This window comes from Haliotis rubra, unplaced genomic scaffold, assembly GCF_003918875.1.
Source record: "Haliotis rubra isolate DU_JTF1 unplaced genomic scaffold, ASM391887v1 Scf187, whole genome shotgun sequence".
Lineage (NCBI taxonomy): Eukaryota > Metazoa > Mollusca > Gastropoda > Lepetellida > Haliotidae > Haliotis > Haliotis rubra.
In genome coordinates, this window is record NW_025765858.1 from 1,607,691 (window position 1) to 1,624,089 (window position 16,399).

Sequence of the window (16,399 nt, forward strand, 5' to 3'; positions counted from 1 at the left end):
AAGTTGTTAAAAACGCGATTAAAAAGCCCGCGAAATCGGAGTTCAAACGATTCACTGAATTTCCCCCGAAACTGGGGGAAAACTGGTTTCAACAGCTGCGCTGCTCTCATAACGCATGCGCAGTGAATAGGTTCGCGGAGCTTGAAATAAGATGCATATATCCTGATTATATGTAGGCCTACACAAAGAAGTAAATAATGTACTCGTTACATAAAATAACATATTGATTGCAAACAAAACTCAATGTCTGTTTCATTAACACCTATATGTCTGCCTGCCTGCCTGTCTGCTAATGACAATATGCAATACACATCTTCAATCACTGACCACATGCAATTTGAACTTAACGCGTATCGGGCCATAAACACAGGTAAATGAGCCAATAAAATCATCTCCGTTACAGTTGAGTGCACGCACACTGGCTCAGACTGGGTTCGGTATCCCGGCTATCACTGACTGCTTCGTTTCGAGAGAAGTAAACCGAAGTATAAAATATTGCACTTTTGATTTGCGATTATGGGCTTATAATTTGTTTATTTGTTTTTTCTTAAGCAGCAATGCATTGTATATATCATGAATAAGTGAAAACTGTGTTTTAATTATGTTCGATTTTTTGTTGCATGTGACCTTTAAGTTCAGTCGGTTAAAATGCCAGGTTCCTCGTTCACACATACATAGAAACTAAAACCTTATCACACAAACCAAATGCAAGATGTCCTCGTTTAGAAAGCAAAGCGAATTTTAACAGATCAAGTCATCCTAAGATGGCAAGAAGATAAACGTTCCAGCCCTAAGGGGTTTCTATATTCAATATTTAAAACCCACTGTCTTTTTGAAAATACCTTCTATTTCCAAAATCTATACATGACCCTATTTTGAAGTTTAGAACCTCAAATTTAAATCTTACAATCGAAACTGGCAGATGGCAGAACATACCGAGAGAAGAAAGATTATGTAGACTATGTAATTGCAACTTAGTTGGTGACGAATTTCATTATCTTTTTAAATGCACGTCACTTAATTCTTACAGAAAATCAAAGCTAAGCAAGCTAAGCAACTATTAGCAAGGTCATATCACCTGTCAATTTTAAACTTAGCAACTGTCTATCACTTTTTATCTCTCATTTGTATAAATTGTTACATAAATAACTCATCATCATGACGCATGTCCATATGTATACACATTTGTAAATATTGTATAGTTAAATGCTCTTGTACCACCGATGGTGGTTTTATGAGAATAAAGAAGTTGAAGTTGTAAGAGGCATATAAACTGGGAACTGGGTTATCCTTCCAGAGGCTGTTTTAACTGTTCACTTGCTAATTAACAAGACAGCAGGCCTTGTTAATTGGTGAATCTTAACGGCCTTGATAAGGTCGTTGGGCGTACATTTACCATCACCCATCGGTTATCTCCCCTTGTGGACATATAAAAATTGGAAATTAATCAACATACAACCAAGTTGAACCAACTTGTTTATGCTGAAAGATGTACATCGAAATGTATGCAATAATCAGGTATTGTTACCACATACGTGGTATGATGCCTTATGTATCCCCATACTGTTTAATGCAGTATAAGTGAAATCTGCTTCAGTGTGCCAATGACCGATCTATTGAAGTTTTACTTTAGTGAATGCTACCTAACAAAATGATCTGAGATTAAACGTCTCACTGAAAATTTGTGTAATCTTATCTCAGGTACTAAGAAATACTGAATGTTTACGTAATACATATAAATCTACCGGTACCAGGTTGATGTGTCTGGCCATGAGTAAACTAACAATGTCATAGTGATTATATCATTTTAATTTCACCATTACATGAGTCATTAAAGCCTCATTTATGCCATTATAATGTTCTCTGATCCATTTCATCATAAATAGTAATTATTTCATTCAATGTTTAGAGGCGCAAATGATAACCTGAAAATGTTGCTGTTCAAGTTCATTTTGTAGCGTGATATTATTCAGTGGTCCAACCAGTATAGTCATAAAGGCTACAAACAGCCTGATTTTAATGACTATCAAGTTGTTAATTGGTTAATCTACGGCCTTGATTCGCTCATCAAGTAACGAGGGTCAGGTCTTTCGGCGTACATTTACCATCACCCACCAGTTATCTCCCCTTGTGCACATATCCAATAATTGGAAACGTATGGATATCTCATGTATCCATTTTGGATATGTCTTGGAAACATCATCTTTCCAAGATTGGAAATGTCTTGGAAACATCATCTTTCCAAGACATTTCCAAGCTTGGAAACATGCATTTTTTTTCCAGTGTAACGACACGAGTGTTACATAGGAAATGGTCCATATTGTGCCTTGAGCACCAAGCATGAACATTTCACTGGTAATAGGTAACAGATTAGTTGTTATTGGGGTGACTAAGCTAAAGAATGACTAAGCTTTAAGCCCACAATGTGTCCTCTCTAAGTATAGGTTGAAACGTCCACACTCTTGTCACCAAGACAACGGATAATTATGTAGGATCATTAATTCTGTTGACAAAGTGCATGCGGTCTCACGGTCACTTTCATCTAGTATAATTGAGAAGACCATCGCCTCCGGAATACACCGTATAAACATTTTGACTGAAGAAAGATAGAAATGAGTCCAGGTTTCAGTATCTGGCAGTGTATTTAATCTGTAATGATGTCCTGTTTCTACAGGGAAATAGGAAGGTATTCACCTCATGTATAAGAGGATTGTATATTGAGGAAGTTATCTGGTACAATGGTATGTACACAAACTCTAATGCAGCAACAGTGAAATGCGTGTAGAAACTAAACCTCGGTGCTGTGAGTTATACAAGTCGAGGTCGTCCGCATCCTGTGAGTTTGGATAAGCAAGACATGTGCACGACTAGGCTTTGTATGCACTTATGTGCTAATAGTAGGGCAGGATACGCCTACATGTTTCTAACACCTGGTATCATCACTTACTGTTTCGTAGTGATTGATAACCACAGTCATATTACACTAGTAGCATAACTGAAATTGTAGCTCGGGAGATAAAAAGGAGTGGTTCCACTCCCCGTCACAAGAGATCACTTCAAAAAGGTTTCCCCGTAACCCGAAGTAAACAGAAGTTTGAGTTTCAGCAGTGACATTTTATGGTCTTGTGTAGCCAAATCGGCAAAAATGGTGCATTTAGCTGCGACAATCCACGTCCATGACGCTGGCTAGAATTCTTTCGTTGTAGTTCGAGCCCCGTATTTGCTCTGACTATGGTCATAGTTTGTTAGAACCATACCCAGGCTTTATTTCCATATGACAATAGTCCATTAGTTTCATACACTGGAGAGTAAATACTGTCAGGTTGTGAGCCCAAACTTGACAAATATTTCCCTTTACAAATCTCTAAATGTGTGTATGCTGAATACTGTTGCGCTAAAAGAGTCAATATTTCCTGTTCATAATTACACATAGGCTAATGTGCTTCACTCACAGCCATCTTTGCACAATACGGAATTAACTCCTTTGCATAATGTTTAAGAGATTTCCGCTGTAGTTTTATGTGTCAGAGTTTGTGTTCAATACCACATTGCTATACCCGTCGATGATTCTACAGTTGGTGTGCGTAAGTTTTACTTTTGTGTCAATGATTTGGCGACTGTCTTATATCTATATATTTCAGATGCACTGATTCTCTGCCACACTTTTGTAAGCATTTTTACGTTAACTATGGCAATGCATTTCATTATTCTAATTTGCAGTTCTCACAATTCAAAAATGTCCTGGTCACTCGTTTCACACACATATAGTAACAAATTCGATTTACATTAACATCTTTTTGAATAATTGATTTTGAAAGAACCAGACAATCCAGTGACTGACATCATGAGCATCGATCTACGTATTTGGGATACGATGCCATGTGTCTCCCAAGTAAGCAAGCCTGACCACCCGATCTTGTTCGACTCCTTTAACTACAAGCATGAATTGCTGAAACACCAATTCCAATCCGGACCAGTACAATGGATATTGTACTGTGGACATTGTCTCTTCCTTGTTGTCATACAAACTGTATTTGTGCTGTATGTTCAATTTGGAAGGACGTGGAATGCAACTGAAGAAAACAGATATACACACCTGCATTACCTCTCTTCAGTATATCATGAGAATACAGGGTGTGCTACAATTAGAAGCAAATATAACGATCAACAATGAATTGATTAAAACGTTTATATCAAGACTTATTTCTGTAAGATAGGCTAGTGTGTGTGCTTTGTGCATCGTGATATCAGGGCTGCCCATGTCTTTTCAAACCGGATAAATTTCTTACACCAGGAAACCAAAACAAGGTTATTTAAATCACATCGGGTCAGAGAGAGTTTCTGGTCCTTGTTTGTTGAATAGCAAGCTGTTTCTTGTCACCATGGAAGCCTGAACATGCAGATCAAGGATTTTGAAACGACGTGTGCACTGATGATACCCACTTGACAGAGAGGAAAGCAGTTCACATACACGACAAACATTAATAAACATAGGTATGATTTGATGAATGTAACACGGAGCCGTTGTGAACATATCGCGGACATGGTATAGCGCTGAGACTCCCTCTACCGGGTTTAAATATTATAAAATAGAATCTCAAGATAACAATGGACACTAGCAACGGTCGCTGCACGAATGTATTTGAGGGCGTGCGTGCGTGCGTGCGTGTTTGTTCGTGCGTGCGTGTGTGTGCCCATGCGTTTGTACGTGCGAGTATATACAGATGTGTGTGTTCACATGTTTATGTATGTGTGCGGAGGAGAATGTATGTATATATTTGTGAATGTGAGTGCTTGAGTGCCAAGACCGGTGGCTGCGAATAAGTGATAGTGAATCAATAGTTCTGATGCTGGTTTTACAAGTTATATGTAAGTGGGAAAGCATGTGAATACGTACTGGAGTCTGTGAGTTCATGTTCATCCAAGTGAATGTATGCGTGTGCGTGAGAACATACGCGTTCGTGTGTTTTTGCATGTGTGTACGTACATTCTGTTGCGAGGATCCGTTTCTAACAATCTTTAACCTTAAAAGCCGACCGACCTAAATATCCCTCCATCAGTTGCTGTACGGGTTTGTGCTGTGCACGGTTACCATGCAATGATAACTGTTACCGTCGATGCTCAAGCATTCAAGTTTAAAAATATATTACAGTTTCCTTCTAATATTCAGAAGCCCTATACAGTTTAATGTTACACATATATTATATGTTTCAGCACTGTTAACCTCATGTGAGATAAAACTGCGTGAATATGGACGATACTGACACACTTTCAGAGGGACGGATGTCATGTGTTTGATTCTGTTCTACTTGACGTGTCAGTTCATGTGGGGAGTCTGGTTCAACCCAACTTTGAACACGTGCCAGTTACGTAGTTGTTAGATTCATACGTAACACAAGCCATGTTTCGGATTTCAAATTTAAAACGGCTCTGTGTGTTCAAAGTTGTTAGGTAGTTGGTTCGATTCCGAGGTTCTACTATTAAGTTCACTGGTGTGTCGGGCGGTGTGGTAGCCTAGTGCTTAAAGCTTTCGTTCGTCCCTCTAAAGATCCAGGTTCGATTCCCCACATGGGTACAATGTGTGAAGCCCATTTCTGGTGTCATCCGTCGGGATATTACTGCCAAAATATATTGCCAAAAGTAGCTAAAAACGTAACTCACTCACTCACTCATTGGTGTGTCGGCACCATATCGACACTCGTAGGTTTCCCTGTACATAGACTGCGTCACACGCATTGACCTGACGTGGTGTCATAGACCTGAAACATTTGTCAGTCTCTCCAGCACAGAACGGTGGATACATAATCAGTGGTTTGTTATTACTGACCAAACGTTTGTTTGTTTCTTTGCTTGTTTGTATTGCCGAACTCAGCAATATTACAGGTATATGACGGTAGATAATCTAGTCTGGGCCACACTATCCAGTGATTGACACTATGAGCATCGATCTATGCAGTTGGGATACGAAGACATGCGTCGACCAAGTATGCGGGCCTGACCGACCATATGTTGCTAAAGACGAATTTCTAACCCGGGTCGTCACGGGTCTACTGACAAAACGCTCGGAAATAGGATACAGGGGCAAGATTGGTAAACATTTCTTTGTCACGTAGGAAACAAAAGTGTGCTGATTGTCACCAACATCATTATGATTTGCTCAATGCAGGAAAAGTAAGTTATTTATACCAGAGCTTAGTTAGGCGCGTTTTGTACAGCAGGTGCCCCATGCACAAACGGATGAATCCATTTCCAATGAACAGAGAACTGCTGGTGTGTGACGGAATGCACGTGGAGATCATGCCCTGCTATTTTAGTCAGCAAGCAAACACACACTCTACTGGGACATGTTATAGAGTAACTGGTCACATCTGCATTTACATAACCTGGGGTATTTCACGATTGTTAGGTAGGAACCATGTATTGGACATCTCTTAGTATTTATTCTTAACCAAATCGATATTTTAATGCTGGTATTTGTTTGTGTTCTCTGACCTGTCCAAATCAATCACCAAAGTAGAGTTTTCGTGTACATTAATTAATCTGCCAATTAATATTTATTGCCACTCTGAAAAAAACTTCCCGTTTCTGAAATATTACGTCCTTGTTTTTGTCAGTAGGGCTATTTCTGATTTTGTGTGTTATTTCCTTTGCCCTCTTACTGGACGTGTGTTCAATCCACCTTGTTTTGATATTACAACAGCTACATACACAATCTTGAAAACGACGTTTCCAGATTACTGGAAGTTCACGTTAAGCTTTCAATACCTCTTGAAACATGTTGTAACTTTAGTTTTATATATTTGATTGTAATTAACAGTCTTGGCTCTGCACTTGACTGAGCAGGAAACTAAACGAAAATAAAATTAAAATGATAAAACAACTGCCCACAGTGTCTCAAGATCTTATGTGAAAGTTAAACAAGGACACGGTTAACGAATGCCCATATTGCTTCTTTCCAATATATGTGTAAAATATAAAGGGGTGCGTTGTGTGCCACAGCAGACTTTGACATACGAAATTAGGACTAAGTGTTTACATCTATTCTTTGATAGATTTACTTTGGTATTATTCTGATATCAAATGCGTGATGTATAGCTACATGACTACGGCACTCAAAGCAGCAGAACTCCTCACTTGTGAAATCTGCCGATATTTTACACGACAGTTGCCTGATTTGAACTTTTATACATTATGAAGTCTAAATTGAGATTAATTTCCCTATTTTGTTTTCGCATCTCAGCAAATGTATTTATGAGCAGGTTGCTAGCAGCTGCTATGTTTCGACACAAGATTCAATGTCCGCGTTGCCTTTTAGTTGAACGATATGTCATTATAATGATGAATATAACATGTGAGTGATGAGTTTTGGTGATCCATTCATAACATGCTTCTTAGGGTTCACGGGAAGGATTCAACTCCATTTGAAAAACTGTAATGGTTTTCTACCTGAGGTAGTGTTAATATACATGAACATGTTATGGAGAGAGAATATTGATGATCCCAATAGGTGCGGAGGACAAAGCCTAGTTGTCGAACTGACGTCATCACTGATTGAACTGTTATTGACTTAGCTATTGCTTGTTGTGTAATTTCACTGAGGACGATAGTGTATTAGATGGGTATTCCTACATTGTACACGGAAGGTTAGATAGTAAAAAAATCACGTAACCGTTTCACGTTTGGATCAGTTTACAAGTATGAATACACAATATGTTAAATGTAACATATGTTGTATTTTGGATTGCTCGTCCTCGGTAAAGTACAGAATGCTGATACTTTCTGTTAATTTGGATTCCATTCGGGATTCGAACTCACACTCTCACACCCACATCAAATTCCAGCACACAAAGTCAGCAATCTAGCCCACTCTGCCACCGTTCTTCCACTACAAAGTAGGTGTGGCAAATGGTAGTCTACATCACGTTCAGTGTACTCCACTGACAAGTGTAAATTGGCACGACTCGCTCGGCCGGAAGCCATGGATAAACAACGCCATTTAGAAAGTGGTCCCTACTGACAAGAGTAAATTCGAATGCAACTCAACCTAACAAAAAGTACTAGAATTGCGAACTTCATTGAGAGACTGTTATCCCAAATAAAACACAGCTTTCGAACATTCCCCATCTATTCGTTTTCAAAATCTGTGTGGAGCATGAATACTCAAAAGTCTGAAAGACTGATTTGGAGACGGAAATGTTTCTGAAGATCTTTTTTGTATATGTTAATTTCGCTTTTAAAAGGTTCATCCACGTAATTCATTTCACAGAGACGACGGTATGGGGCACTGGAAGTGGTGTGCTTGGATTGGGTACATACATATGCTGATTCTAGCTGGAGGTACGCCAGGTAAGTTTCAATAAGAGTAACATTTCGAATTAACAATCACTATATTTGATGTGAGGTGATAAAGACTTGAGTGATATTGCGTCGAATATTTTTACTCAATATGGCAACGTGCCATGCCATATGTTATCGCATTCTAAAAACGTGCACATTTGAAATAACCGGTTTCAACAATGTCCCAGTCTTTCAATGTACATATGCCAAGCTTTGTAATGTAACATAGTGTACCTGGATAGCATGGATTGGCCGGTGGTTATGTGTCCTAGATTAACCTCTGGTGAGATCGGACTGTGTTGTCACCATGCGTATGACCAGAAAACGCGTATCATAATTTCTTCCCTAGGATAAATAGCAAAATGTTGTAAACGGGGTGAAATGAAATAGCTCAGAGTGTTATATATCACCGTCGTTAAAGTCAGGAATGCACAATGCCATTTAGAAAGTGGTCAAATGTAGCATATTTTATATTTTGGGTTACACTTTCTTAGATATTCTAGTACTTTTGTAGTGTTGAGTCCCATCCGGGATTCAAACCCACATACCTGAGAAAGCGATAGAGCGAGAAAGCGATAGAGCGAGAAAGCGATATTTCACATAATCTTGCCCTGTCTGCACATGACGTCTTTCCTGCGTATGATTTAATCCAACAGAAGGCTTTATCGCCATTTGTTTTAGTCGTATAGAAACAAAATGAACATGCATGCTTTCAAATTCTGTGGCATTTTTGTAATTAATCCTTTAACTTGTCCAAACAATAACCCAACAATAACTCGTGAAACAGAGAGTGATTTCGTTGAAATAAAGGAGTGCTTTTAAAAAGTCTGTAAAAAGGATAACAATCATTATTGTTACATCACTAATTAGGCCTGGATAAATTCCAGGCTTACATTTCTTTATTGTCATTTCCTTGTTAAATGCCACCATTGTTATCTCATCATTCATGCCGGGATAAACAATCTCTGGCTTCCATTTTGTCCATCCACCCTACCAATTTACCAATAATTAACAACTGGCTTCCCTTCTTATCTTATCACTGTTGTTTTAAATGTACGTATATAGGTTTCTGTTTCCTAGTTTCTTCATCAACCTGATGAAGGAATAAGAAAATACTCCGTAACATCGTGTTCAACAAATACAGAAGTTGACATCCATAAATTTCTTTAGGTATTTTACCAGTAATATTTTTTGGGGCTAAAACTACATATTTGCCTACTCCCCATGTTACCCGTGAAGATCCGGGTTAGATTGATCTTCAACAACTCATGCTTGTCGTAAAAGGTGACTAACGGGATCGGGTGGTCAGGCTCGCTGACTTGGATGACACATGTCATCGTAACCCAACTGAATAGATCGATGTTCATGATGTTGATCACTGGCTTGTCTGGTCCAGACTCGATTATTTACAGACCGCCGTCATATAGCTGGTACAGTGCCGAGTGCGGTGTTAAACAATAAACCAAACCAACTCCCAATGTCACTTAACGTTGCCAAAATCCTATATTGTATTCTCTCTCGACGTCGGGCTTTATTGGTTTAAACATTTATTTCCAAAAGAGGAACCGGATTGGTAAACAAGCAGTACGGTGCTTATCTGAATACCGCTCCTGAATACAGATAAGTTATAGATAATAATAATCGTACGGAGAAAAACATGATATTAACAAACGATAAACAATAGCTTTCTGGAAATGTAACAATCATAAACTGTAACATAGCCGCTTTTAACGTTAGATCCATTAGTGTCGGAAAATATACTTAATAGTAAGTGCAATTTCGTTTTATATTACAACACAAATCTGCCTGACAGTACAATGAAAGAATGGATAGATTCTAATAATTCAAGATTACCTTTAGTAGATCCATGAGAGTGGCCGTATAGTATTGATTTGATGTCATAACCTTTAGTATAGAAGTGCATTTTATGTCTTATGTCAGTGTAATTAACGCACGAAAAGAAATAGTGAATTGGATCTTCGTAACAGTAGCCACAAGAACAAGAGGGATTTGAAGATATAAATCGTTGATATTTATGTGCGTTTAAATCGCTGCAACCGAGCCTGAGGCGTGAATGGATAATCTGACAGAATCTTGTTCCAAATCTTAAATTGAAGTAGTTTTGACTATTATTATTATTTGACCCATTAATCTGTTTCTTAAAACTACCCAAAGTAGCCGTTTCTCTATAATCGGTAGACAAACAATTCCACAATCTTACTGTATCTGGGAGAAATGACTTAGCATAACTTGCACTTTTACTATCGATAGTTTGAGCTTCAAACGGTCTCGGAAAATGTAGCTTGTTGTGTCAGATACCTTAGGAGGGACGAGGTCGCTCAGATATTTTGGAGTTAAATTATTAACCATCTTATTGAAAAACGTTAGTTTTGGATGTATCTTCGACTACATAGTGGTTGGAAATTTGTCTCATTATAAATTTTGTTGAGACTCGTGCCGCCAACAGCACCGTAAATAGTTCTAAGTGCATCAAGATTAAGTTTTCCAGTGTTAGTGCTTGCTGTTTGGTACAATTGTCCCAGATGTGACAACAATAGTCGAAAATAGGTAAGATATATTGTTTGTACATTGTTCGTAAAGTTCTACGTGAGAGGCGATATTTAAAACCTCTAAGACAGTATACCATGGGTGCAACCTTTTAGCGATACAGTTAACATGGTCAGTCCAGGAACAATCGTGCTGTAAAGTAAGTCCCAAATGTTTATGGCTATTAACGTCATTAATATTACCATCCTTCATTGTTAAGTTTCGTTTTGGGCTGGGTTGAACTTTACGAGAGAATTGTATAGAATCTGTTTTATTAGGATTAAATGCAACTTGCCATTTGTCAGCCCAACCAGAAATTGTACGTAGATCATTATTAAGAGACAGAGCAGTTTCATCAGGATCATTTATTATAGCATAAAGTGATGTGTCATCTGCGAAGAGATGTCGGGCTTTATTGTATCAGTGATAGAATTTTATACACCCTGTGTCTTTCATCTGGTCTTTTTATGTGTGTATATTTCAAACATATATTTCTACTACTATGTGACAAACATATTGTTCTAAATGTATGTGCCATAGTCTCTCATACTTCTACAAGAATGGCTTGTGTACATATACTTATATGTCTGTCTGTCCCCATAGCCCAACTATCGACTTTAGACAGTGCCACAATTCATCGACCCACGTGGTAGGTGTGTTTAACAAAACGTAATAAAATCATTACTTGGGTTATTTTTCCTTACTTAGGTATTTATATACACTTGCATCATTGTATTTATGGAGGTATATTGACTGTTGTGGATCATCTCGCCTTGATGAACACTACCAAACCAGGTGTCGTTCAAGTCCCAAAGAACGTCGGTATCCCTCATAATTACAGTGTCAAACGAGTGGAGAGTTACTGAACTATGGTGAATTCCTTTATTTCCAAACATGATAACACTTATCTTCCCTTTTCGACGGTTCCATCATATTGCATTTGAGAAAGAATGATGTGGCGAATCACCAAAACGAACCATTACATGGGAAGTTACATATGGACGGTTATGTAACACTGTGGTTATAGCGTTCACTTGTGACCCTGAGGACATGTGTGAAGCCCATTTCCGGTGTCCCACACCGCGATATTGCTAGTGTAGTGCTAAAAGCGGCATAAAACTAAACTCACTCACTCACTCGTTGTCGTTACATAGATTGCTCTATTTACCAGAATACATCACACAGCTAGAAACTGTCGTGTGTCCCATCGTGAAATGAAACTGCATCACCTCAAGAGGTAATTCCCTTTTCACCGGCTCATCTAGTCCCCTTAAGATCCAAATACTCACCAAGAGTTCACATAACGTTCATATTAAACAATTTCCACGATCACCCAAGTCTGAATTTCATTTCAGTTCCAGTTTTACTTGTGGTACACTTTGTCGCGTTTGTAAAGCCAAGGGACGTAACCCCGAATGATGCTTGGGACAGATGACGTGGGTACTCGGGACTATATAGTCTGAATGGATTGTTTTGTTATGATTCATGTAGCTGAAGTTATGTTTGTATCAACAAATATAACTACAATCCTAAGATGAACGGAAAGGTTGATGTGTACAGCATCTTGTTTACTTTATTCTTCCATACATGCTAAAAGAAACTTGGAGCCAATGCAAGGACTAAAGATGAGTCATTAATTCTGCCAGGATTCTGGAAACTAAAACAGTCAACCTGAATCTGTTTAGTTCATTAGTATCTTCATCTTATAAGCAAATACATGTCGGATGCTACAGATAGGGCGGTACATGTTTACCTTTTAGTTAACACCGGGTGTCATCGGTACACACTTACCCTTTTTGTAAAAAAGACCTGTGGTCATCACCGACTTTCATCAGTCCCATTATATTGCTTTTTCGGGAAGTTTTCCTTTCACACGAAACAAAATCGGTTTCTGTGGAAAGTCAAAGCATGGTGTTCTTATGTACGGACATCATATATTCACATGAGATGGATGTTATTGTCGAAATCCAAATACAACCACTCAGTCTTATCTTTACATAATGTAACCCCAAACCGGTATATCTTACTTTTTAATAGTTTATTTACATGACAAACAAGAGGTTTGTAGAAATATATAACAAGTAAAGTAATGAAGTCTACTATAATTGCTTGTACTGAAGTAAAATCACATTTGTGATTAAGTTAGTGCATGTTCCGATTCAGTGACGAAATCCAGAAAAGCTCAAAGGTATTTTCTCCATAATTCTTTAACACAAGTTGTAAAGCCAGTGGTTTGAACATACTAAGTGCAATGTAGGAAGGTGAACCAAGTTCTATGGATACTCAACTTCTTTATTGCAATGTGTGCGACGTTTCGGTGTAGGTACTAACACCGTTATCAAGCAAGCTGTAACATGGAGAATATAAACATGCCTGCACAACTGCCATTGACAAGGTTGATATCCATTGGATTACTAATTAGTGATTTGAGCAGAGTAGGTTGATGTATAGAGTGATAGTGATTAAAACAATATGCAGAATGAGTTTATACAATAGCTGAGTTGATGTACACTGAGATGGTAATGGTGAGTTGAAGAGGGTAGGTGGATGTACACATTGCTTGGTTGTGATTACAATACACAAAAGGGAGCACTGAAGCCAACTGGACGAGGTATGGGTGGATTACTGTGATCTTTAATTAGGTGGTGATAGGCTGAGGAGATAAAATAACCTTGTTCCCGGTTCATGGTGGGCTTGAAGAGTTGGATTTTTATGTCTTCAAGAAGTTTTCTAATCTTGTAGTCTGATCGGTTAGTTTCTAGGATGTGGATGTTGCCCCAAAGTTGGGGATGAGTTGCTGGTCTTCTAAAATGCCTCTCAAAGAAGTGCAATGTAGGATGTTGATTAATACCCACCTTCGACTGACAATATCCAAATACTAAAGAATAATGCAAGGCAAGGTAAGAAGTGTCAAGCTCTTTTTCAACAATAGAATTGTGCATGTGTAATGGACAACCAAGATGTCTTTGTCCACGACACCTATTAAGTCATAGCTGAACTCACAATTTGTTATGACAGATTTCCAACAACCGTACATCGCTGCACCAGACACAGCTCACGTGGACAGGAGTGTGACGTTGTCCTGCTATAGTGTCTACCGGTATCGTGGTGATGATGTAGACGCGTCCATTAACTGGAGGAAGAACGGTTTGCCGCTAGAAGAAAGCTCTGAATACAACATAAGACAGAGTCATGATCGGTGGACGGTACCATATACCATATATGACATCTACAGAAGTACCCTCACTGTCAGTGACGTGAACACAGCGAAGGGAGATAACTTCCAGTGTCAGGTTGTAATAGGACAGAGAGCGGCGTCAGGATGGAGTGAAGTGTATGTACTGGTTAAACAATGTAAGTGAATGATATTGAAATTCGGACGTAAGAAGTATTAAAAAATGTATTTGGCGTATCAGTTATAACATGGATATGGCAATTAAATATTTATGATAAAACCGCCCATTCACAAGGAAGTGACCTGAATTGTTCTCTCCTGTACTGTCACCACAAAGAGGAAAATGTTGAGTTGCCCTGAAATAGTTTGGTATTCATTGATAATTAAAGAATGTTGAATGTGTAACATTGTACTGATGTACAACATACAGACATGTCCATGTTTCACTGGAGCAAGGCAAAAATGTAAATATATATGCTATACTTGTGTTATTTCAGCTGCGCCTGGTGAAGACTACACAGTAATTCGTGAAGGACACAGTGCATTCATTACTTGGAAGATGCCGTTGGTTGATGCGGAGTTCTCTGTAAGGACACCTAAAGATACATGGCTCTTTGATATAAAATCATCTTGGTTCTACATCTGGAATTCCTACCGAACGAGAGTCTATATAACGCAGATAACAACGTCAGCTAATTCAGTCATCCTCCAGTTCTGGCTACACAATACAACACAAGAGGATGCGGGAAAATACCACTGTTCCACATGGTATGATGACGACCCCATTCCCAATTGTCAGCACATGCTGTATGTACAAGGTAGGTACAATAGCTCAAAAGCGTCATCATTGACGTATTTTTAAGTGATATAAAACTTCAAAACTTTTTTTAGTGTCATCTCAGTGATATAGCAATTCGTTTAAGTCACTATCCGAGTTCTTGCTAAAAATCTCTGTGCTTCTGTACAGCTGGCGTTATTAGAGGTTGTCTGACAGAACATTCCGGTCCATCAATCACTTAGTTGTCTGGTTTGTCTTGGCATGGCTATAGTATTGATGTCAGGCAAACACAGATTCATTTTAGGCATATCTTATGAATGGCGGCTGCTACCGGTAGGGCAGGACATGCTTATACCTTTTTTGTGAACACCTGGTGTCATCTCTGATTTTCAGCGATCCGTTGATACAACTTTCGCAGCTATTTTTCCCTTTACACTAAACTGAATGTCTTTTTGAGGTAGTCAAGACACGCTTTTTTATTTGACGTTTCGTGTTGAGCAATTTGATTTGATATTATATTTTATTAAGGAAAACCCGCTCACCCAAACTTCAGTGGCATTGTCAACACCACCAACATCGTTTTGACATGCGGAACCAACTCTTCCATTGTACCATGATCTTAGAATGATATACACGTGGAAGAGAAACGGACAAGAGGTTGTGATTGGTGGGAGGTTCCACTTCTCAGGACAAACCCTGTCTGTGACTGATGTGAAGAAAGAGGACCTGGGCAACTAATAATAATGTCTATTTATATTGCGCTGTGTTCCATCCACAGAGGTGCATGCTCAAGGCGCTACAATAGTCACAGATGAGAAGTTCACGGGAGGAGATAGTTCATGGGGACAGAACTTTCTAAAGAGAAAGGTTTTTAGTTTGGTTTTGAATGTCTCAAGGGTGGGGGATTCTTTAATGTTCTGAGGTAGTGGGTTCCATAACTGAGCTGCTGCTACTTGAAACGATCTGTTGCCGTAGGATTTTAGTCTTGAGTTTGGTACTGCAAGTAGGCATTGGTTTTCAGATCTTAGACGTCGTGAAGGCTGGTATGGTGAGATCAGTTCTGATAGATAACTCGGTGCTGTACCATTCAAACAGTTGTAGGCAAAACACAAGATCTTGAAGTGGATCCGGGCTTCTATTGGTAGCCAGTGTAGGGACATCAATACCGGTGTTATGTGGGATCTTTTTGGTGCACGACTCACGATACGAGCTGCCCTATTTTGTACCTTCTGGAGTTTGTTCAGCAGATCCTGACTCAAACCATACAACAGACTGTTGCTGTAGTCAATGCGGGACATCACAAGTTGTTGGACTAGTGTTTTTGTTACGTCCTTGGTAATAAGATGGCGGATATTACCAATACTTCTTAGATGGAAGTAGCAGGTCTGGCACACTTGATTAACTTGGGCTTCCATTGACAAGGGAGAATCAAAGATGACACCCAGGTTCTTTGCTACTACTCATGTCAATCTACAGAGGAAGGTCTTGCATCAAACTGGATTGATACAGTCGATTTCCACATGCTAGCAAGTAAATGCTGAATGCAAGAACTAGGCAGGTGA

The 16,399-nt window shown here is 38.9% G+C and overlaps 1 long non-coding RNA gene across 1 annotated transcript; it reads left to right on the forward strand.

Annotated features, from left to right (window-relative positions):
* The first annotated feature begins 2,987 nt into the window (after positions 1-2,987).
* Positions 2,988-14,396, forward strand: LOC124274062. Its single transcript, XR_006897837.1, has 3 exons — positions 2,988-3,584; positions 8,267-8,346; positions 13,903-14,396. It is a non-coding gene; the product is annotated as an uncharacterized LOC124274062 (long non-coding RNA).
* The last annotated feature ends 2,003 nt before the right edge of the window (positions 14,397-16,399 follow it).